Genomic DNA, 23,171 nt, shown 5'->3' with positions numbered 1-23,171 from the left:
CTTATATATCAGATAAAGTGAGTTTGCTCACTAACATATAATCCTACTAATATATTCTCAATCATTTGCGTTGCTTTATGGTGGCTTATTGAGAAGACTTATTTAAATTTGTCGTTTGATGCTCTTCCTATGGTGAGAATTAACTGGTATTTTCATAAAATGAACTCTATTGAATACCAAATAGTTCTCAGTCAATTTAGTAAGTAATGTCTCAGAACATAATCAAAATAACTGTGCCCACTATATAAATATTAATCATAGAGAGTGATACATAAACCACCTTAGACACTACATTTGGATGTTGTTTCAAAGCTATAACAAATACAACGTTTAAATTATTACTTAAGATGTTGCATTTAATTAGCAAATAGCAGCTCTTGCAAAATCTTTTGGGTAGAAATTACCACAGTTTTGTTTTGTTTTGTTGAGTTGGAGTCTCACTCTGTTGCCCAGGCTGGAGTTTGGTGGCATGTTCACAATCACCATAGCCTCTATCTGCTGGGCTGGGGCAATCCTTCTGCCTCAGCCTTCCAAGTAGCTGGAACCACAGGCATGCGCCACCATGTCCGGCTAATTTTTTAAAAAATTTATTTACTGTAGAGATGAAGTCTCACCAAGTTCCCCAGGCTGGTCTCAAATCCCTAAGCTCAGGCAATCCTCTCACCTCGGCCTTCCAAAGTGCTAGGATTATAGGAGTGAGCCACTGTGCCCAGCCAGCCACAGCTTATTTACTGTCTATCAAATGGAGGAGGACAAAAATAAAACTACATGACAACCTGCCGATGGTATAAGCTATGTAACACATGTACAGATGCATGATACGTGCTTCTCTAATTACACATGTACAGATGCATGATACATGCTTCTCTAATTAGTCTCTAAGTATTTCATTCTGCCTTAACACTTTTTTAGACTCAATCACAAAAATGACTACTTAGCTTTTTAAGAAGAAACAATTTTAGGCTTTTGTGTAACTTTTACCTTTCAGTCATTTAATTCACTTTCTGAAGGGGATTTTCTATAAGGAATTATTTAATTGGGTGTGATATTGGGTGTTCGTGGCCACCACCCCTTCCCCTCACGCCTGTGTGTCCCTGCACCAGCCTGGATCACTGCTCCACTCACTGCACGTGCACTGAAAATCTGCAGTCTGCCTGACAGTCATGCCCCTCAGGTAAGGCTGTGTTTTGTTATGAATATTAGCCTCATTATTCTGCCTCCTCATTCTTCTCTAGAGTGACTACACCTGGTGGAAGAAGAAAAAAAATGTAGTTACTGAATTCAATCAAGTGTTTGTGTCTCTCAAATCATCTACAAAATTCCATCAAGAAAGGTTCCAGCCGGTCCCACAGACATATGGATATCCGAGGAGCCACATAAAGGTAATGATACCATGTCCTCTTTTACGTTTTGCAAGCAGGCAAATGTTGGGTGTACCCACTTTAAAATATATTACCTCAAAATAACCTAAAAATAGGTGTGTGAATGAATTGGTATTTTTTAAAATTTTATTTTAAAGATGTGGGTTACAATTCAGGGTTAGGTATACAGACGTTCATTTTGCAGATACCCTTGTTGATGAGGTGTGCCCCTCCCTCCCCCGGTAGATTCCCACTACTGCCGATCCTGCCCCTGCCCTCCCCTGGCAGTTTCCCACTACTGCCAATCCCTTTCTTACAGCATTATGATAGTTGTTCAAGGTCCGCTTGTGAGTGAGAGCATGTGAGGTTTTTATTGGAGAAATAATAGTGTCTCTTGATTTTAATAAACAAGTTCAAAATAAAGCCAGAATTTGTAATCTGTTGCTAAACATAGACTGAAGTAGGCTTCTATTATCTGATTATAACAGCACTCAAAGAAATATTCCAGTAACAATATGAATAGGTCTTGTTCACCCTTCAGCAGCGTCCAGAGACACCTTTGTACAAAACCCCTTTAATATGGTATCCCTATTTCCATGATTACTTCTATTTAGGGACATTTTATATTTAAGGAAATTAGCATTTGCATTGCCCAAGGTTCTCATAGATTCCTGTCAATTACTGTTGATAAATCTCTCTCGGTGCCACTGTGGATCGTGAGCGTCATGCGGCTTAAAGAACGTCCTGTTATGGTGTTGGGTTTTTTTCTTCTTTATCAGCTATTGTAACAAAATAAAATGTACCACTTTTGCAATTTTCAAGTGTATGATTCAGTGGTATTAAGTGCAGTTTCCTTGTTGTGCACCCTTCACCATCCTTTTTCTTTAGATCTTTGTCATCTTCCCAAACTGAAACTCTGTCCCCATTAGACACTAACTTCCCATCCCCCTCCCCCCACCCCTGGCATCAACCCTTCTACTGTCTGTCTCTACATGGTTTGCTACTGTGTTCCCCTTAGGTGAGTGCAACGGTACAGTATGTCTTTTTGTGACTCGTCTATTTCATTTAGTGTAACGTCCTCAAGGGTCATCCATGCTGTAGCAGGTGTCAGAACTTTCTTCCTTTTCAAGACTGAGTAATACTTTATTGTACATCTATCAATAGACTTTTGAGTGACTTCCACCTTTCAACTGTTGTGAATTATGCTGCTACAAATTTGGGTGTAATAATATATATTTGAATCTCTGCTTTCCAGTCTTCTGGGCATAAACCCAGAAGTGAAATTGCTGGATCACATGGTAATTCATATTTTTAATTTTTTGAGAAACTGCTGGATCATATGGATCACATCGTATTTTGAATTCTTTGAGGAAATGCCATTCTGTTTTTTGTAGAAGCTGCACCATTTTCCATTCTCACCAACAGTACACGGAGATTCCAATTTTTTCACATCGAGGTCAACACTTATTGTTTTATAAAGTTTTTTAAGAAAATAATAATAGCCATGTTAATGGATGTGAAATGGTATCTTATCATGATTTTGGTTTACATTTCCCTGATGATTTGTGATGTTAATAAGTAATATAAGTCTATGTACTTAGTAAACATTTGCATATCTTCTTTGGATACATTTCTGCGTAAACCCTTTGCCTTAGTTTGGTTTTTGTTGTTATTGAGTTGTAAGAATACTTTATGTATTATGGATATTAACCCTTTATCATATATATGATTTGCAGATATTTTTCCCATTTCTTGGGTTGCTTTTCATTCTGTTGATGGTGTCCTTTGATGCACAGAAGTTTTTTTGTTTGTTTTTAAATTTTGCTGATGCCCATTATATCTGTTTTTTTAGTGTCCTATCTAATCATTACCAAATCCAGTATCATAAAGTTTACCATTTATAGCCTTTGCTTAGAATTTTATAGTTTTAGCTCCTGTGTTTCAGCTATTAATTCATTTGAAGTTAATGTTTGTGTAAGTTTAAGTTAAGGGTTCAACTTCATTTATTTGCACATGGATATACAATTTTTCCAGTGCTATTTGTTGAAAAGACTTCTTTCCCCATTGAATGGCTGTGGCACTCTTTTTGAAAATCATGTGCCCATAAATGCCAGAGTTTATTTCTGAGTTCTTTATTCTGTTCTGTTGGTCTGTATTTCTGTTGTTATGCCATTGCCACACTGTTTTGATTGCTGTAGCTTTGTCGTAAGTTTTCAAATCAGAAATATGAAATTTCTGACTTTGTTGTTTTTCAATATTGTTTTGGCTATTAGGGGATCTCTTAAAACGCCATATGAATTTTAGGATGGATTTCTTAATATATTTCTGCAAAATGACCTTGAGATTCTGATAGGGATTGTATTGAATTTGTCGATCACATGGTTAAATGTCTCAGTCGGACAGAAAAGAGTTTTCCTACTTTCTAGTAACAAATTTCCATATGTAATTTGAGCATTTACCATGCCTTTAAATAATTATTTCTCTCAGTTTGAAAAAAGATTATATTTCATTACCTACTTTTTCTGAGTCTGATATGATGAACAATAAGCAATTATGTAAAAGTGTGAGATATAAAGGTTTCCAAAATCTTCCCTGAGGATGTAGATGATTCTGTTTAGTTTCTTTAAATTCAGTATTTCGAGAGCTTTTGTTCTCTAGCAGTAATTTCATCAACAGAAAACCAACAGTGACATAGTATATTCCACATAATCTCTGCCTTTAAAGATAACCTATCACATCCAGGTGTTTGTGATAAGAGACTAGAAAATACCAAAACTTAGAGATTCAGATATGGCGGCCATCATCTAAGACCACAGTCAACACTAACTGATGAAAAGGCTCAGTATACATGATTAATCTCCCATACGTGTCCATTTTTATGCAACAAAACATGTCACTAGTAAAACCCTGCCGCATAAGTACCAACTCTGGACAACCATGAAGCTCCTCTTACAAGGAGCAGTGACTATTATTCCCACTTTAGCGGTCAATAAAGGGAGGATGGGAGACCTGAAGTGACTACCCTAAGATACCATAATTAATAAGTAGCCAAGATAGCACCTGAACCAACCCCATGTGTCCTGTAAAAAATACTGGTCAGTCTACAGTAGGGTGGGAAGGAATGATGTTTGGGGATCTATATTTAATGCAAAATCATGCATTCCAAGAAGTCTTGCATTTTTGTGTTCAATCCAAGTCTATTTACAACTCTAGAAGATTATTCAAAAGTTAGCATTAGAAATGATGTGGAAAATAGTACTGAAAGAAAAGTCTTTATCACTACCCTTTTCTGTCACCAACACCAAGGAATAAGTGTGTATTTTTCAGTTTTTCATAGTCTGATATTTTTTCAAAAAGATTTTGTGCCAGAAACTCTAGTCTCTGGAGGTATAAAAATGAATGAGACACAGCCATTGCCCTCAAAAGTTAGCAAATTAAACAAGCATGAGGCATGGTAAGGACTGTGAGAATATAATACTGTAAGCTTTTCCCTTTAGTGCAAAAATTGTGTCGTCCTATGTTCCAGAGTGAGGAATATTTCCTGTACCGTATTAGGAGCTCAGTCACATTACTTGAATCAAAAGTCTGTGAGAGGTGATTGGAAGAACACGGAAGAGATCTTAACTATGAAAAGAAACATCACAAAGGACTTTGCAGGGGAGACAACCCCAGAACTGAGTCTCTAAATATCAGTTCATTAGATGACATATCTCGAATGACTTACTTGATAGAAGAAAAATACAAAACCCAGAGATGGGAAGAATCAAGGCACAGACACAGACTACTAGTCGGTTGGCACGAACGGTGACATATTAAGATACAGGTATAACTTCTTATGGCTTAGATTGGGTGTTTGTAAAATGACTATGGCTACTGGACAGTTTCTGTGGTACACAGGAGGCAGGGTGTTATATGGTCCTATTTTGTTACCCTTTCAGATGGAGCATATAGCAGAGCGGTCCACTTTAAGAATTTGTATGCCTTCTGTCAGTCCTAGAAACTGATAACTAATTGCTTTCCCTCATTGCCTGCCACCGTTTCCATCTCCGATGCCTAATGCTACCGTACTCAACTTTCCAATGACTGCTATGCAATTTGTCAAACTGCAGATTCTGGGGATGGTTCTGCAAGCCTTACCCTTTAGATTACGACTCAGAAGCAGAAACACTTAGATGACGGGCCCTTAGCACCAACTGCCACAGCCAGGCAGCAAGTCCTGCTGCCTTCGACAGCTCTGGGTTCCTTCCTACTTGCCCCGTTCTCCCCCGACCACGTGCCATCCCTTCTGTCTACAACAACAAGCTTCCTTGAGCAGCTCCACTTAAGAAGGACATTGGGGCTTGATCCTATGGGAGAAATTAAAATGCCACAAAACAAGATTTGGGTTGAGGGCCCTTTTCCATCCTCGTGCGTCCCAATTAGCCACAGTGATTGCTGAGCCATGAGCACCTGTGGCGCTGCCGCAGCTGGTGCTCTAGGAAATCCAATTTCCCCTGAACCAGAGCCCAACGAGAAAATCACACCCCGCATCCAATTTCCATGCTAAAGACTTTACTTAAAATAAAATCAATATCTGTTTCCCAAAAAACTACACGAATTGTGTTCTGAATGGTGACTATTTTAAAGAGAAGTGTATCATGTGTCCAGAAGGAGAAATCTGCTGAAATAGCTCCAACTCCATAAATTTATATTCTCTGACCCTTGGGGGGGGTAAGAACGTGTCTAAAAACAGCTAACAAATGTGGCTAGGTTTAGTCCTGGAACTGCCAACGACTGCTTGCCTTTGGGCAAATCCCTTCAAAGTCTCAGTTTCTTTTTTCTGTAAAGCAGAAATAAACGGGCTATGTGAAGGTCAAGTGAGATGGATTATATAAACCTAATGTAAACTGCATAAGATGATAGAAGTAGCTAAACATTTATTAAGCATCCATACTGTGCCAAGCTTGAATCTAAAAGTGCTATTCGATATATCTCATCTTGTCCTCAAAAAAACCCCAAAAAACCCATGAGTTGTTACTACTCTTATCTATATTCTTATTCATAATTAATCTTAGAGGAAACTAATGTACAGAGTAGTTAAATGATTTGTCTAACGTTACACAGTTAATGAATGGCACAGATGGGATTGGAGTCTAGGTAGGCATTTTAACTTCCTAGTCAACATTAACTACTGCAGACTCCCTCTATTCTCTCCACAAAACCATGCACAGATATTGCCCATCATTATTTTTTAAGCTATTTCATAAGTGTTTAAGTATATATTATTTGTGTGCGTATATAATGGATTGTGTGTATATACACGTGAAAAATTTGAAAGACTGCTAGGTGACTGCTAAATCAAATTGTTTTGCTTTACAGTGCAATACTGTTAATACAACTTTGTAGCTCATTATTCTCATACATATTTTCCCAGAAAACAACCAAATTATTTTGAGTCAAGCTCACCCCTACCTCATGAAATAATGCTTTTCAGTTGTTTTCACGATTCATTTGTGTTGCTTAAATAATAATTTCTATAATGTTACTCCTCATTATAACAATAGTTTATTATAGTGTAGTGGTATAACATATGATTGTAGTTAAAATAAATAAAATGGTTTGCACTTGTACTTTTCTGGAATGTCTTTTAGGAAAGAATTAAATTTGCTTTTCTCATAACTTGTATTATCAAGTTCATGGACCACCACTCTTTAGTAAGGACAGTAGGATAGCAAATTGCCCATCCCTGTCCTCCTTTCCCAAATTGTGGGGAAACTGTGGGTCATGAAATTTCTTTCCTCCCAATTGAAGACAATTACCTGCAGTCAGGGGGCAATTAGATGGAAGCAAAGTTGGGAAGTAGGCGAGGTTATTTGAGACCATAAACCACTTGGGAGCAATTCAGGTATAAGGGGCAGTCAGATATTGCAAAGGAATGTAGGCACCAGGGGCCCACCTGGGAGGACGGGAGGCCGAAGATCTCTAGAGATGAGCTTCTCTTTGCATTGCAGTGAGTGGAGGCCAAACCACAGGTGCCACCACTGGAGTGTGGCACACAGCTCATAGCTCATCCTGGGGGCTATGACCTGGTGGGTGCCTAGTGTCCCACAGGTCCATGGAACTTTCAGGAAGGCTTGGATTTTTCACGCATAAATTTCAGAGCTTGAATATTTTATTTCCTGTTTCTCCTTGGCATAGAAGAAGGAAAACTTCTAAATCTTAAAGATGCCAAGGGAGCACAACATTTTAATGAAACCACACATTCAAATTCAGAGAAACCTTCAGAAGCAGTATCCATTCCTGATCTCATCAGAATTGTTCATTTGCTTTTGGGGAGTCACGGGGAAAGAGTGGAATATAGCTCAGTGTGCTAAAGTCATTCCCCAAATGACTGGTACCAATTGTTTTGGACATAAGACTGGGTATTATAAGCTTCTCACAAAATAAAACTCAGAAATGCCTGCTCTGTTGTATGTCTGGTGTCTGGTGTCTGGATTGATGCCCATCTTTGCCTTCAACAAGCTCACAATCCGAGACCTGATACATTCCATACTTTACTAAAGGTAGCCCCGCACCTTGAAGGAAGCACTTCTACAAATCCCCTGGAGACGCTTTTCATCCTAAAAATCTGTGACTGGTAGGAAATGTGTGTCCTGCAGCCTTTGCTGGGAAACTGTGCTGTGGTGGTTTAAGCTAAACACTGACTTTGTTCACCATTTTCAAATTTGCTCCTTAGTAATAGTTTACTTCCTTTTCTTGGGTATTAATTTTTGTTTGACAAAAAGATTGTGCAACATTTTGTTCATAATAATCCATTAGTAGTATGTTTGGAGAAGTACATTCTGCTTAAATAACTAGAAGCATCTTTCATTTAAGCTTTTCGTAGGCAAACCTATTGTCTGTTTACATCAATTATCTCTTTTATATGTAGTTAGTCAAATTTTTGTGATGAAAAATCAGTATATTGAACTTTTCTTCAAAGAAAGAAAAACGTATAACTTGATTCACTATCTAAGCCTTGTACCATATAGCTCTCATAGAATCTTAGTGTTTAGCAATACACAAGATTTCTCCTCACTCCTAAAGGAGAATTTTCATGTAGGTACATTCCGTAGAAAGTTCTGGAATTTCCATTGAATATTATATTTTGGGGGAGGGGAAAGCAATTATCCTCAGGTGTATTGTTTTCATTAACCTTGTAGATGTATTCTAATTTGACCAGGATAAACTTATGTTAGCTCTAATCTCATAAGTAGCATTCGTAAATAACTAAATTCAGTGAGAAATTTGTGGGTGGGAATTAATATAAATTGGCCAAAGCATAATGAGGCTTTGGTCCTGTATGGGGTGTTAAATTTCATATTATGTAGATAATATGAAAATAAAATGAATAACTCTTCCCTATTCAAAAACACTTCTGTGGCAATGTGAAAATATGGCAATTTTAGCACAGGCAATGTTTAAACATTGTGCTAATAAACAAATAAGAAACAACTCCATTAGGATATAGCAGAAATGAGTACACTTAGTGACTTACTAGCATATTAAATTTAACAAATAAAAATATTAACTGAAAATGGACAAAGGTATGGGAAGACATTCCAGAAAAGATACAAATGGAACTGGCATTAGAGAAGAGGCTCAAACTCATTACATTATAACTTCCAAGTGGAGCTGCAAGGTCAATGTCCTATTTACCTCTCAGCATACAAAGGTCAAGCAGGATGATAGTGACAGTATTAGGGCATGTGGGTTATAGGCAATCATAAGCAATATCAATGAAACTCAGAAAGAATATGTCTTCTGTACTATTAATTTCACTTATAGAAACTCCATTTCCAAATACTGATACACATGAGCAAAGTTGTCTTTATAGTCAGTGCAGCAGTCAAGTGCATGACTTCTGAAAGCACCTGTGAATCACCCTGACCAACTAACTTCATGGCCAGTTCCATAGCCTTGGACAAATTATTTGGTCTCTGTGTGCCTCAGTTTCCTTTTTTGCATGTTAGCAATAATCACAGTATTTATACCTAAGGGTTTGCAGTAAGGATTGAGTGAATTAAATTGGCATTTGTAACATAGCAAGCATTGTTGTATTAGAAATTTTGGCTATTTTTATTGCATTCACTACAGTCTTGTTTATAAGAACAGAAATTTGGAAGTGAATACCCATAGGAGACTAGTTAAATAAATTATACTATGTATTCATAAAATGGAGTACTATGAATTTTTTTTTAAGTAGGGTAGATTATATAAACTTAGCCTAAGATATGTTGTTAAACAAAAAATCACAGGGTGCAAAATGTTACCATTTATAAATTATAAAGATCATGTCTATATGTAGATGCTTGTCAATGCACTGGGCTTCAGGGGAAGGACACAGGAGATGTTTCAGAGGAAAGGAATTAAACACTCGGGGAGAAAGAATTTCTTCTCTAGTACAACTTTGGGAGATTTATGAGTGCCAAGCCATGCATATGCATATTCTTCTTTAAAATTATTTATATTCACCACATTTTCGTGGAAAGACTATGTGCAAGCCAGTGTGTTGACTCTGCAAAGCGTCTCCAAAAGACACAAGGTGACAGTGGCCTGGAGAAGCTAAGGATCCCACAGCAGATCAGGACGTGCATCCTGGCAGTGTCAACTTAAATAGACCAGTCTAGACTCCACAGGAAGGAATTGTTTGAATCATATCACTGGTGCCATACACAGAAGCTGGACCCTTGGAGAGAAGAAAGCTGGCCCAACGGTCCAAACATTTTGATTGGGTTTGAGAGAGCAGTGGAGAGAGAATCCCACCAGTATGAGCAAAGGCACTGAGGCAGAAAAATATAGATCCTGTTTGAGAAAGAGGCAATTTGTCTAATTTCTGGTGCATGCACAGTACACCCACATGAACAGAGGACGGGAAAATTGGGACAGTTAGTTGCTGGAAGCTCATTTAAAACACTTTGCCTACTCTTCTAAGAAAAAAATTAAAATATGAGAGGAATGGATGGGCAAAAGTGAGTTCCATCCACAGGGTATGGGCTTACATGCTTTATTTTTCGAATGCTGTGTTTCATGAGCGGGTGGGTGTTTTTGACGATGAACTCTGAATTATTCAAAACATTTGCAGACACGAGTTGTGCCCCTTGCACAGCTCTGTGGCCCCCCGCCCTCCAGGAGGGCCTGCTGTTTCAGCACCTTATGGAAGGGCAGGAAGATCCATGGTATGAAGCAGTCTGCCTGCTAGAAGCCTGCCCCAGAAACTGTGCTATCAGTGCAGTGATGGATGGGGCTCATCTTCCCATCGTTTCACGGGAGATTTACATGCACAACTCCCATTAGTGCTAACGGGAATTTCTTGCATAAATCTTATACGCAGGAAGGTAAGGGAAAAAAACAGTTTTCTTTTATTCTTCGTAGGTTTTCTGCTCAAGGCTTCATTCCCTCAATCTGGGGGCTGGTTTTGGTGTATTATCAGGCGCCTTGCACTTAAACTGCTAGATTCTTCATTTACATAGAAATGGACCGTAAACAAGGCTCTGAACTCATAGGTTTAAACACCTCCTACTTGTGCCATCATCCTTGCAAGCACAGAGATCCAATTAGTGCAACTGATCCAACAAATTTCCATGTGTCAGTTGTACCTGCTGTGAATGTCATTCTGTTCAGTGGTAACAGAACTTGCCTCCCAAAATAGAGGTGGGGGTAGATGTACAGGAACACAGAGTCCTTATTGGGAGCTGAATGATTTCTAAAGTGATTACAGACACCGATCCTTTTTAAAGTGCCAGCCTATATATAATGCTGGGAATGGGTTGGGGGAGGGGACTGGACAGGTATCCTGTCACCATCCCTCCTCAAGCCTACTCAATGCAGGTCCATTTATAACATCAATGCAAATATTTAGAAATTATCTTGAGTAGATTTGAAGATCTCTGAAGTGCCATGCAGTCTTAATTCAAGCCTGCATCTAAGACGGAAGTCTCCAGCATTTTTGAAAAACTGTTAAATAGTTTATTGCTGTTATTTTTGTTTTTGTTTTTGTTTTTGAGTTGGAGTCTCACTCAGTCACCCAGACTAGAGTGCAGTGGCTGCTCCCGGTCACCACAGCCTCGCCTGCGGGGCTCCGGCGACCCTTCCGCCTCAGCCTTCCGAGTAGCTGGAATTACAGGCATGCACTACCAACGCCTGGCTGGTTTTTTGATTTATTGTCGAGATGAGGTCTCGCTGTCCAGGCGGGTCTCGAACCCGCGGGCTCGGGCAATCCACTCACCTCAGCCTCCCAAAGGCGCGGGATTACAAACTGAGCCACTGAGCCCGGCTTTGCTGTTATTTTTGAATCGATGTCACTTGCCCATCCTCTTAGGCCACACTCAGAGCTTGTGAACATCTGTTATTGAGAGGCAGGAGGTATTGGTGAAAAAATGTGATATCCCATAAGTAGAGTATATTTGCATTTGCGATATAATCTGTGTGTAGTTACTGATGAAAGGTGGCTATGACAGCTTCAGGCACATTTAGTTCTGGCTGAGAATGATGAATGTGATGTATCGTGACTTAGAAGACTTAACTGCAATTCAAACTGTGCATTATTTATAGACCAGTATTAACAGTGGGAGTTGTCTTGCCATTGTATATATCCATACACGTATGGATCACATGGTAATGCATAAGACTCATATCTGAGGAAGGCAAGCTAGGTTAACAAAGGCTATATAAATTAGAAAGCAGCCACTGTAAAAAAATTCACCCAGGAAACAAATTAGATATATTAACAATGGAAGAAAGGTAACTTTCTGAACTTTTTCCCCTATTCATCCTTTTTCTACAAGAAATATCTGTTTGGTTGAATTCACTTCTGTCAGTTTAAATGATAAAAATTGTGTTTTTCTCTCTAACCAATCTAATTCTCCTTTAGTCAAAATCAGCAGAGATGACATTTTGATGAGTATTCATTTTAATCATCGCATGGACAACTTGCTGAGTTTTTCTGTACCCCTATCCATGCATTAACTCGCATTCAGGAGGCATCATTGGTCACCTGCCATGTGGCAGGCATTCCTCCCCAGCTTAGGGCATGGCAAAGATCCCACCCTCCCTGACTACACCCTGGGAAGACAGGTGAAGGGAGCCAGATACTCATAAATAAGACATAGGCCATGCCCGGGATGACGAGTACATGAGGACAATACATGTAAAACTCTCCTGGGAAATTTTGCAGTGACTGGGGAGAGAAGGAGAGAAGAAAGACAGAATGAAGGGTGGGCAGAGCTGATAGACTGCGAAGAGGGGAGGAAAGCATTGTACTAGGGCTCTGAAGGTCATGCTCTTAGCTGCTTCCCTACGTGGTCTTCTAGAAGGGGTTTGTATACAGGAGAAAGCGGAGGAGAATTGTCAGAGAGATATCCTTGAGTAGAGGAAAGGAGTAGGGTCTTCTGCCCAAGAGAAGGGGCTGACCATTCCTGGGAGCAAGGACAGTTCATTCACAGTTGTATGACAGCAGGTGACAAAAACAAAAGTAGCAGGAGCTTGAGAAAGTACGTTTCTGATTGCTTCTATTTTCCAGATGAAATAGCAAGCAAGGCCGTTGGCAGAGAGAAGAGGAACTGGTGAGTGGACAAGAGGGGATGTGAGAGTGAGGGAAGCAGAAGAGGCTGATAGACCCGCCTAGGCCTTGCAGTTGTGCTTTGAAGTCAGACCAGACGGGAGGGCCGTGTGTTTTCCGCAGTCAGCTGATGGTGCAGCATAAAGTGGACTGAGATTCCACTTTTCCCCAAGGGAGAAAATTTAAGTGAGAGGCAGTCAAGGTGGTTTACAGAGTTGGTAAGGTAGGGAACGTTGTTACCCATCCAATTAAAATGACTGAGGGAGGAAGCAAGGATGTGAAGACGTAGAGTCAACAAGAAAACGGTGAGATCCACAAAGCACATGCTGGCCCTGGTCATTTGGGATCAGGGCACAAGAGGGAGAAAGCAGGAAAGACAGGAGAATGGAGTCAGAAAGCGGGGTATTTCTGAATCGAGATAATGGGTGTGGTCGTCGCTGGGCAAGGTTTATGGCATGGCCATGGAGGTAGGTGGCTAAGGCGGAACATCAGTGGTTAATGGATCAAGAATCCAGGATTTTGGAAGCATCACTGACATGGGTTATAGAAATCATCAGGAATATTTCAGGAGTATTTTGGGAGATAATAACCGTGAACCAGGAACTGAAACCCTCAAGGAGTGTAGTCGAGGTCCCTGGGTTTGAGGTCACATCAGGGAGTCACTATGAGTCTTGGATGAGCTAAGTTTCAAAGTTGAAGGGTTTTAGGGAAACGGAGAAAGACTGGTCCAGGGTCCAGGAGCACATATGCCCCACTCAGCTGGTGCTGCAGGTACCAGGCAAGGGCTGCCTAAGACTGTGTCAAGAAGAACCTACTTCTCTTCCAAAGCAGTGACGGGGAAGGACAGAGGGGCAAAGACACTGGGACATTGAGGGCATCACTGCTGACGGACCGTGTGTCCCAGAGGCTGTCACTGTACCACTGTAATATTATAATTTCATAATGTGGAGAGGTAGGGTGAGAGTCAGACACATGCCAGGCGTTTGAGGCTTGGAGACTCAGGTGGTAGATGCCGAATCATGAAAACAGACACAACAGGAGAAAGACCATGCAAAGGCCAACAACCTCGAGGCAAATGATGCAGGGGATAGGGGGAGATCTATGAGTGTCAAGGCAAGGGCAGGCCCTTGTGGAGTTCTGAGCCTCTTTTTTTATTTCTGCCAATGGCAAAAATTGATAAGAAAATTATAAGCAATGCCATAAAATTCCCATTATAATTTACTATTAACTGATGGTAACACGTTAGAACAGGATTTCTGTAAGTAAATGAATTAATGTGGATACATTTAATATATATAGCATTGTGACTTTGAGTACAGAGATAATATAATAGTTTCAAATTAATAAAGCATAACCTACTGTCATTTTCAAGTTTTCTTCAGAAATTTCAATAAAGACACTCGTCAGCTTACAAGGGGTTATGCCCTGGTCAACCCCTGGAAGTTGAAAGTGTTGTAGGCCAAAAAGGGATTGAGCACACCTAGCCTGCCTAATGTCATAGCTTAGCCTAGCCTACCTTAAATGTACCCAGAGCATGGGCATCAACCTGCAGGTGGGCAGCATCGCCTGGCAACTCAATGGCTGCAGAGTAGCCACTGTCCCTCCTGCTCACATGGCCTCTGGGAGCTTAGAGCCTGCCGCAGAGCATGCCCTAGGGCTAACATGGGAAGAGTAAAATTCAAAATTTAAAGTATGCTCCTGCTAAATACATACAGCTTTCGCGCCATCAAAAACTTAAAAGTCTTATACTGAACTGCTGTGTACCAGGGACTATTTGCACTACTTGTTGTCCTGAAAATAAAATTCTATATGCAGAAGATCAGCTTAAACAAGGGTTATTTGACAAGGGAACTAGGAGTATGGAGAGAAGCTGTGCCAAACTGTTTCCTTATGAAAACATAGATACATTGATGGTACAATTTTGTTGAAGAACTTTCTGCAGAGAACCTTTGAGTTCAAAGGTACTATTTGTGATGGTTAAAGTAACTTTGGAAGGTGGTTGTTATTCAAGATCTTGGCTAGATACAGCTGCAGGTGTCTGACTTTAAAACCATGTGCTTAAGCTGCAAGCTAGAGGCACTAGGATGTCTTCTCTTCTTTCCAGAAACTCTATAATGAAAGCAGAGGAATTCACTTCCAGTGAGTGAGCAGAGGCGAAAGTTTCCCTAGGGCCCCCGTGGGTGGGACAGGGCCCTAGTGCAGGGAGGAACGCACGCCCAAGTACTGTCTGTCCCAGGAGCACAAGGAACTGGAACAGCCAATTTTCCGATATTTTGTCATTTGATAGAAGATAAGGAATATCTTTGTAAAACTAAAAGTAATTATAGCATAATCCAATTTGCAGTTAATTCCGGTTCACCTTGCAAAGCATTGAGCAGCTCCTCCCAGGGACCCTTGAGGGGACCAGGGCACAGCAGGATTCCGCATCCTCTCCTGCAGCTTAAAATCTAGAAGGTGAACTTTCTGAGGGTAAAGATGGCACCTCTCTTCAAATGGAATGTTTTATATTGGAAAGCTCGCGACCTTGACCAAGCCTAAATGTGGTGATTTCATCATTTTCATCAACCCCCACCAACAGTAAATTTATGCCATATAAATTAACTCCCACCTTTCTCCAAAGCATTAATTTAATTCAAACAAATCAAGTTACCAGAAACCTAATTATGAATGAGCCAGTATTTTTTTATATTTATCCACCAGGTAACATTTTTGTGGGATACAACTTTAGGTCACTTGCTATTTTACATAAACATATTTTTATATGCAAGTATGTCTTTCTAGAAAGACAGGGTAATAAAGAATTGTTATTTTTCACCGTGACTTGTCCTGCTTCTCTTTTTGCTTTACTTGAGTGCTTCTATTTTTTTCTCTTTCTAAGCACATTAGTTACTATGGAGATTGTGTCAGCACAAGTAATTTCAAAAATACAAGCAGAAATCAGATAACCATTAATAGGCTTTTGACCTGAAATGTGTATAATCATAAGATTATGATTTTATGAAATTTAAAAAGATACCACACCTACTAGAAATGCTTTTACTTCAGATTTTCATATAACTATCCTCAAAATGGCCAGTCCCCAACAATGATCTTTTTTCAGGAATTGATAAAAAAATAAAATAACAATACATTTTCCAAAATATTGTGCACTTTTAATTTTACCTAAAAAGAGGCCAAGTGACTCTCTATTCATAAGAGCATATTTCAATTTTCAACCAGAACTTGAAAATGTGAATAATCAATTCACTTGTAATTAGTTTTCCTGTCTGAATAACACGCAGCTGCATGCTATAAATGCACATTGCTATACCAGGCCACATCTGGAAAAGGGAGACACCCAGGTTTGGCCAAGTGGTCACCTACACCAGACAAAGTCTCATACCTACTCTAAAGAAGACACCATTCTCAGGATCCACAGAGTTGAAGACTCATAAACTTCCACCAACAGCAAATTAGTGGAATCGGCATGGCTTAATTTATAGTCCTTCCTAGTGCCAAATTTTCTATTCTGTAGCCAAGGAAAACATCTAGGTGAAACTTGTTAAAAGACATGTTGTGTGTACACACTGCATGTACATGGATGTATTTGGTACACACTAAAATTCAGTCACTCACAGAGACTGCAGAGTACACGTGCGCACAGCACAGTGTGAGGTGGTGAAGATACACCTGAGAGACAGAGCTCAGCAAGTGCAATCAAACCAAGACACCAGGACAAGTACTTTGAAACTGAAATAGCCACACTGCCATATGTCCCCAACTGTGATCAGCACCTACGAAGGAATGTCCCTAGATGCAGAGAGGATGCTAAACAAAAGTCCATCCATAGCCTTGTTTCACTTACATAAGCACACACACACACATGCACACATGCACAAGACTGCACAGACATTCTGGATCACTCTCCTGGAGTTCTCCCTGCCTGTTTGTCATGTCTGTGTTCCCTTACTTCACCTCTCTTTTTGCAACCAGGAGAAAGTCACAACCACCTGGTTTGATACACTGCTGCACATACAACCATCACACCACACTGCTGCACATACAACCATCACACCTGAAAACAGCCTTCCTGGCTCCTCCTCAAATCTCATGGCACTGCCATCCTCCACTGAGTGGTTTAAACTTGGACAGCATGAGCAAGTTGACTCGGGGATGCCACATAAGCCGAACTTCCTTGTCCAAATGCATCTGATTTCTCATCAAAACACATCAATCTCCTGTAGAGAGTTTTCTATCTTTGATGTTTTGATGGGTGGAGAACCTGTGACATTCTCCAGGTTCAAAGTCATATCCATCTTTATCATCTATCATGCTTATCCTGAATAATTCACACTTTTCCACATTCATACATTCATCTGTGGACAAATGGCAACTTTCCATTTTCTAACAGATAATAGAGGTTCTGGCCAATTGACTAAATTACTTTTTGAAAGATTTGTCCATGGAAAACATCAAAGTCATATATAGAATTTTTATAGAATAGTCATTGTGAGATTGTGCGAGGCAAATACCCACAATGTATGTGAGAGAGTATTGTGGACACAATAATTATGTGCTCCATAATTATTACTTATTAACTTTAGGGGAAATGTGCTCAGTAGAATTCTATTCAGTCTACAAGTGTTTGCTGACTACCTTCTATGTGCCAGCTGCTATTCCAAGTACTGGGAATATATGAAAGAAGAAGACACATAAAACAAAGAGATCAAGGGTATATCTTACAGTGTCAGCAGAGGTGGAGGTTAGTTGAGTGAACAGTTACAATCCAGTGTGATGAGGCTTCCAGCACAGAGGAGGGTGGGGCCGACTTTCAGAAAGTCTCCTGGAAATAATGATGCCTGAAAACAGCAAGGGGTCAGTTCAGAGGAAGAGAGAGGAAAGTGACCATCACTGGATAGGCTAGTAGCTGGTAATTCAGTATGGCTGGTGTGAGGTAGGGAAGAGGGTTTGCATGGGACAAAGCTTGAGAGATAAACCAGGGTCTCATGATGAACGGCCCTGGACACCTCAAGAAGTTTGGATTTTGTTTTAAAGGCTGTAGGAACCCACCAAAATAAATGCTAAGCAAACAAGTAACAAGACCATATTTATGATTGAGGACTATAGTACAAAAAAAAATGATTTGTAGGAGATGCAGTTGGTGACAGGGACAACAACTAGGAAATACTATGGGAATATAGATACATAAATACGGCATCCTGACAAGATGAACAGAAATGGGCCAATGGAGAGCTGCTAGAGAGTCAGCTTGGATAGACCATTGTGGAATTATTGAAGGAGGGTGGTGATGGAGAAAAGGAGTCATCCCAGTACCTGGCTTGACATTAGGTCTGATGGTGTCATTGACTGATGTTGGAAGAGATCTGAGATAATCATGTCATGAGCAAGGTGAGAATTTACTCAACCAAAGACTTAAACCAAAGACACACTTAAAGAGTATCTAATTAAATTAGATTTAAAGGACATCTTAAAAGTCTACCTATGGGATTCAACTGTAATAAAATAATTGATGATTAAAAGGGGCATGCTTTCTCATATAGTCATTCTTAGACAGTGCAGATCATTCTAATACTCTCGTAAGAAACCTACGTGTCATGAAAAAATATCATTTAATTCATGTTGTAATCCTAGTCCTATTGCTCAGGACATGTTCGAGGTTTGAATGATCATACTGAATCTGCATGGAATGCAAAGTTCAGCAAGATGAACCCTACTCTCAAGGAGTTTATAATCTAGTAAGAAACGCAAGACAAATACACGAAATGAGCGTTACTCAAGGCTGTGCAGAATCAGTGCTGTGAGTAAGGGAAGGTACAAGATGACTTGGGGATTCAACTGAGGAGGTATTTTTTTACCACCTGAGTCCAATTACTGCTTGTCTTGTACAAGTGAACCATCATTGTAGGTGGAGAAAGAAGTACTTTCAAGTCTTGCTAGCATCAATAACTGTTACGAAGGGCACTTGAGCCATGCCCATGCTAGGTGATAGAGATTCAAAGGAAAATAGAATAGATACAACCCCAGTTACCATGGAACTTAGAGTGAAGTTGGAGAGGGTGACAGAAAACAAACAAATAGACCCATAAGACAATTGCAGGTTGCACTATGTAGACTGTGCAGGGAACAAATAGTAGAGTAAAAAAGACAATGGAAATGGCAGATTCAGTCTAAGTAGGGTGATTTGGAAAGTCTTCTTCAAGGAGAACGACAGTTGGTTGAGGTTTAAAGAAAAGAGGTTGCTCTAAGTGAGATGGGTATTTCAGGCAGAGGGAACAGGAAAGACACCTCAACCACTACTGAGCCAGGCTTATTTGGAGAAGCAAACGATGCCTCTGTCAGAGCTTACTGGACACAGGGCAGCAGGAGACCAAATGAGATCAGAGCCAAAGCAAGGAGCCATTTTGCATGGAGCCTCGTGACTGTCATGAAGAGCTTTAAGTCCCACAGGAAGCCACTGATGGGTTTTAAACAAAAGAAAGTCAAGAATGTATGTCTTAAGTTTGGTGATTACACATGTAGAGAATTTGGTTGTTAAGGGACTTGAATGGCAGTGGAGAAACCAACTAGAAGGTTGCTCATTACTCAGGTGAGAGATAATGTAGCATGGACTAAGGTAATTGTATTGATGGAGGAAGTAGACTTCAAGATGCATTTTGTAGATAAAGTAATAAAGACTTGTTGAACACAGCAGTGAGAGGAAGGGAGGAATGTAGACTAACTCCTAAGTTTCTGGCGTAAATAGTTGTTTGGATGGGATTCTGTTACCTGGAAAACAAGAAATGGAGGAGTGAGATTGCATACCGGAAGACAGCAGTTCCCTTGGCCCTACCAAGTTTTGGTATCATGAAAATGCCAAGTGGGCGAGACATAAACGTCACGGCGTATCTGAATATGTGAATTGTGTTGATGCTAACATGTTCTTCTGCACTCATTCACCCTCAGTGTCAGCATGACTTTTAGAAATCTCATATGATAACTTAATAAGAACTTAATGAGACAAGCTGAACGACTCATCTAGTTACAAAACTACTTAGGCTGAGTCTGGACAGAACCCAGGCTCCTGCCTCCCATCCTGGCAGGTTTCTACTACTAAGGTTCTGTAAATTCCAGTGCATTTATTTGTCAGAATTACATTGACACTGCGCACCCCTTCTTATAACCATGGCTCGACTATAGATTGAAATGCAGATGGGACATCATGTGGAGTAACAGCTTCACAATAGAAACCCAGACAAGGGGACGGCCAAGGCACAATGCCATCCTGTCCCCATGGGGCTGCTGGGATGTACCAGGCACAGTGTCCTTCAAACATGTCTGAAAGGAGATAAAACAGCCAGGGATTGCAATTCATCTTCCCCAGAGAGTTTATTTAATAGATTTCCCCCTACTACTCAGCATCTCTATTAGAATATAATGACTTAAATCAAATTTCTTTAGCAAGGTGAAACCCAGATGTTTTTAAAATGCAGATTTCTGATGTCACCTTCAATATTGAAGGATAAGCCTCTTTTCCTCTTAAAGCCACATGTTTTTCAGGTAATAGCCTTGCAAGTAGACAGACCTGGAGCACACCAAGGTCACATAGGAGTTCTGTTTCATCGCCCCATGACGGGTGGTACTGGTGAGCAGATGCATAGAAGGCTCTCACAGAATCTGTTCTGGCTGTTTCTCTGTGTGACCATGGAAAAACCACACAATCCTTGAGTCCTTACTTATCTCTAACAGTTTAAAAGCTGTGATTAACTGGATCGGATTTGATCTTCAGTCTTGCATACCTTTTGCAGCCCTTTGTGTACTGGCTGGTGGCTTCATTTCTGGTGACTTCATCACAAACACGATGGTTATGAAGATAATGGACAACCTGAGGGTCCCAGGTGCCCTAGATCACAATGCTGTTGACGTATCAGATCTCTAAAATTTATAGAAAAATAAACTTTAATTTCTGAAGCTCAGGGGTTGTTTTGTTGGAAATCAGGGCAGACCTACTGTTTATCAGAGCTGCTGATGAAAGTTATATCATTTCAAAAAAGTCATGCACATACTTAACTCAAATACAAACACAAAATAAGTAGGTAGTGCCTGTGTTCTTATAATGTGGACAACAAAAGTTAATGCTTTTAACAAAATTTAATGCAGACTTCACAAGCCTGATTCAATTTTAAAAAGTATAAAAAAATTAGACTGAGTGTACATGAGCACCCAATTTTACAGTCACTCTGGCTAGAAATCCAAGCAGATGCATAACCCAAGGACTACTGGCTGTATAACTAAGATGATTTTAATCATATCCGTTTGAACTGAGTCATATTTTCTCGTTACCTATATTTTCCTGAAAGGGAGGATTTACTAAATTAACAAAATTTGGCCTCAAGATGCTACTGAAGAAAACTATATTTGTCACTCTTTCATGGTTTCTAAGGATATACATTCAGTTTACAAATACATTTCTAATAAAACTAGAAATAAAATATCTTAAATTGACATCTTTGTTTAAATTATTGTTTAGTCCATTGCTTTCTCTCATTTATTTATTTTATTCTTGAGCACCCATTACAACAGTTGGCGAACAGATAGGTAAGAATCAAATGCTGTAGTGACAAAGCATGAACTATATACTTAAAAAAATAAATTCTACCACAAGACCAATTATTATTGGAACCTTTTGTGTTACTAGGGAAGAAGTAAGTTACACAAATCATAAAATATACAAATGAAGGTGCTTAAACTTTAGCTATTAATTTTTTAGTTATAAAAAATGTTTTGGGTCCATATAGACTACTAAATTAACAATTATAAAATGCCAATTATTTTCTAAATCACATGCAAACTTTTCAGTTAGTAATTTTGAAGATAATTTGTCAAATCTATTTTAAATAAAATACAACTTGGATTATTTTATGCACATAAACATAATTTTCAATCTAAATAATTCCATGCCTGGAGACGTATAATGCCCATAAGAGTGTGTGTGTGTGTGTGTGTGTGTGTGTGTGTGTGTGTGTCTGTCATTCACTTTAGTGCAAATCATTGCCTTGTGTAATTATAGTTCCGTACAAAATACCTTTCTTTTTTCAGTACACGTAGACAAGCATTCCTTTATTCTCAGCTAGTAGCATCTAGATGCTAAACTAAAGCTTTTTTAAAAATTCTATAATATTAGAATTCAAAAGAACTTTGAAAGCATCCATTCTAGTATCTCATTTTACAGTAAAGATATGGAGACTCAGCACAATCAAGTGACTTGCTCAAACAAAAAAGATACCTTTGACCTGGAATGGTAGCTTAAACCTATAATCCCAGCACTTTCGGAGGCTGAGGTGAGAGGATCATTTGAAGCCAGGAGTTTGAGACCAGCCTGAGCAACATAGTGAGACCTTGTCTCCATAAAAACATTTTTTAAAATAGACAGACACATGCCTGCAGTCCCAGCTACTCAGATGGCTGAGGTAGGAAGATCACTTGGGCCCAGTGGTTTGTGGATACAGTGAGCCATGGACATACCACTACACTCCAGCATGGACGACCATGTCTCCTTTTAAAAATTTAAAAAAAGAAATGCATGTGTGTTTGTGTTATTTAATCATTTCCTCCCCTCAGAAGCTGTCCTGGAATGTATACCCCCATTTTTCTGGTTTTGATGCTTCCCTTCTGTGCCTCCTAAAAACAGGTTATTTGACTGGTTTGTCTTTCATGTCTCCCATTAGACTGTAGGATCCTTGAAGACATGAAATGCTTTGTCCTTATGTTCTAGTATCTGGCATGGTGCCTGCCCCATAGGGTAGTTCCCAGTAAAAGTTTGCTGAATGAATGAAAGAAGTTTCCATGATCAATTTCAAGGTTAGCAGCCTTGTGTCCTCCACAAAGTCTGATCTTTGTCTTATATCACCTGCCTGATAAAAGCAGATTTTAGAACCACAGTACTAATTTTTTCACCTTATAAAAATATTACTTCAATTTTTTAAAATTCCTCTGAAAATATACTTCAAACTATAAAACTTGCTAAAATATGTCATTTCAGTGTTCTTGCTGAATCTTCATTTTCTTTTCCTACTCTTTGCATCTACACAGACTTACAGCCTCCCTATCACTTTCTGACCTTCAAAATGATGAGACCAAAATGATGAGATCTATCACCCAGTCCCTTCAATTCTGCCCCATAAGTTCTAATCTGGTCATTGCTTCGGTCACATAAGCCAGAGGTCACAAGGCATGGCCTCCACATTCCCACAGGG

At 39.6% G+C, this 23,171-nt stretch overlaps 1 protein-coding gene across 7 annotated transcripts in view; it reads left to right on the top strand.

Annotated features, from left to right (window-relative positions):
- Positions 1-1,233: 1,233 nt before the first annotated feature.
- MYT1L (myelin transcription factor 1 like) overlaps positions 1,234-23,171 on the top strand; it is a 273,561-nt gene continuing 251,623 nt past the window's right edge. For 6 of the 7 annotated variants that reach the window (XM_021711729.1, XM_021711728.1, XM_021711726.1 and 3 more), the window contains exon 1: positions 1,236-1,382. The gene's annotated coding sequence lies outside the window, so the exon portion shown is untranslated. Of the gene's footprint in view, positions 1,383-23,171 lie in introns of all 7 variants that reach the window. The other variant, XM_021711724.1, reaches the window with a different exon arrangement.

This window comes from Carlito syrichta, unplaced genomic scaffold (assembly GCF_000164805.1).
Source record: "Carlito syrichta isolate Samal-C Ts95f unplaced genomic scaffold, Tarsius_syrichta-2.0.1 Scaffold302535, whole genome shotgun sequence".
Lineage (NCBI taxonomy): Eukaryota > Metazoa > Chordata > Mammalia > Primates > Tarsiidae > Carlito > Carlito syrichta.
Note: the sequence above shows the minus strand (reverse complement) of the source record. Positions and strands in the feature narration are given on the sequence as shown.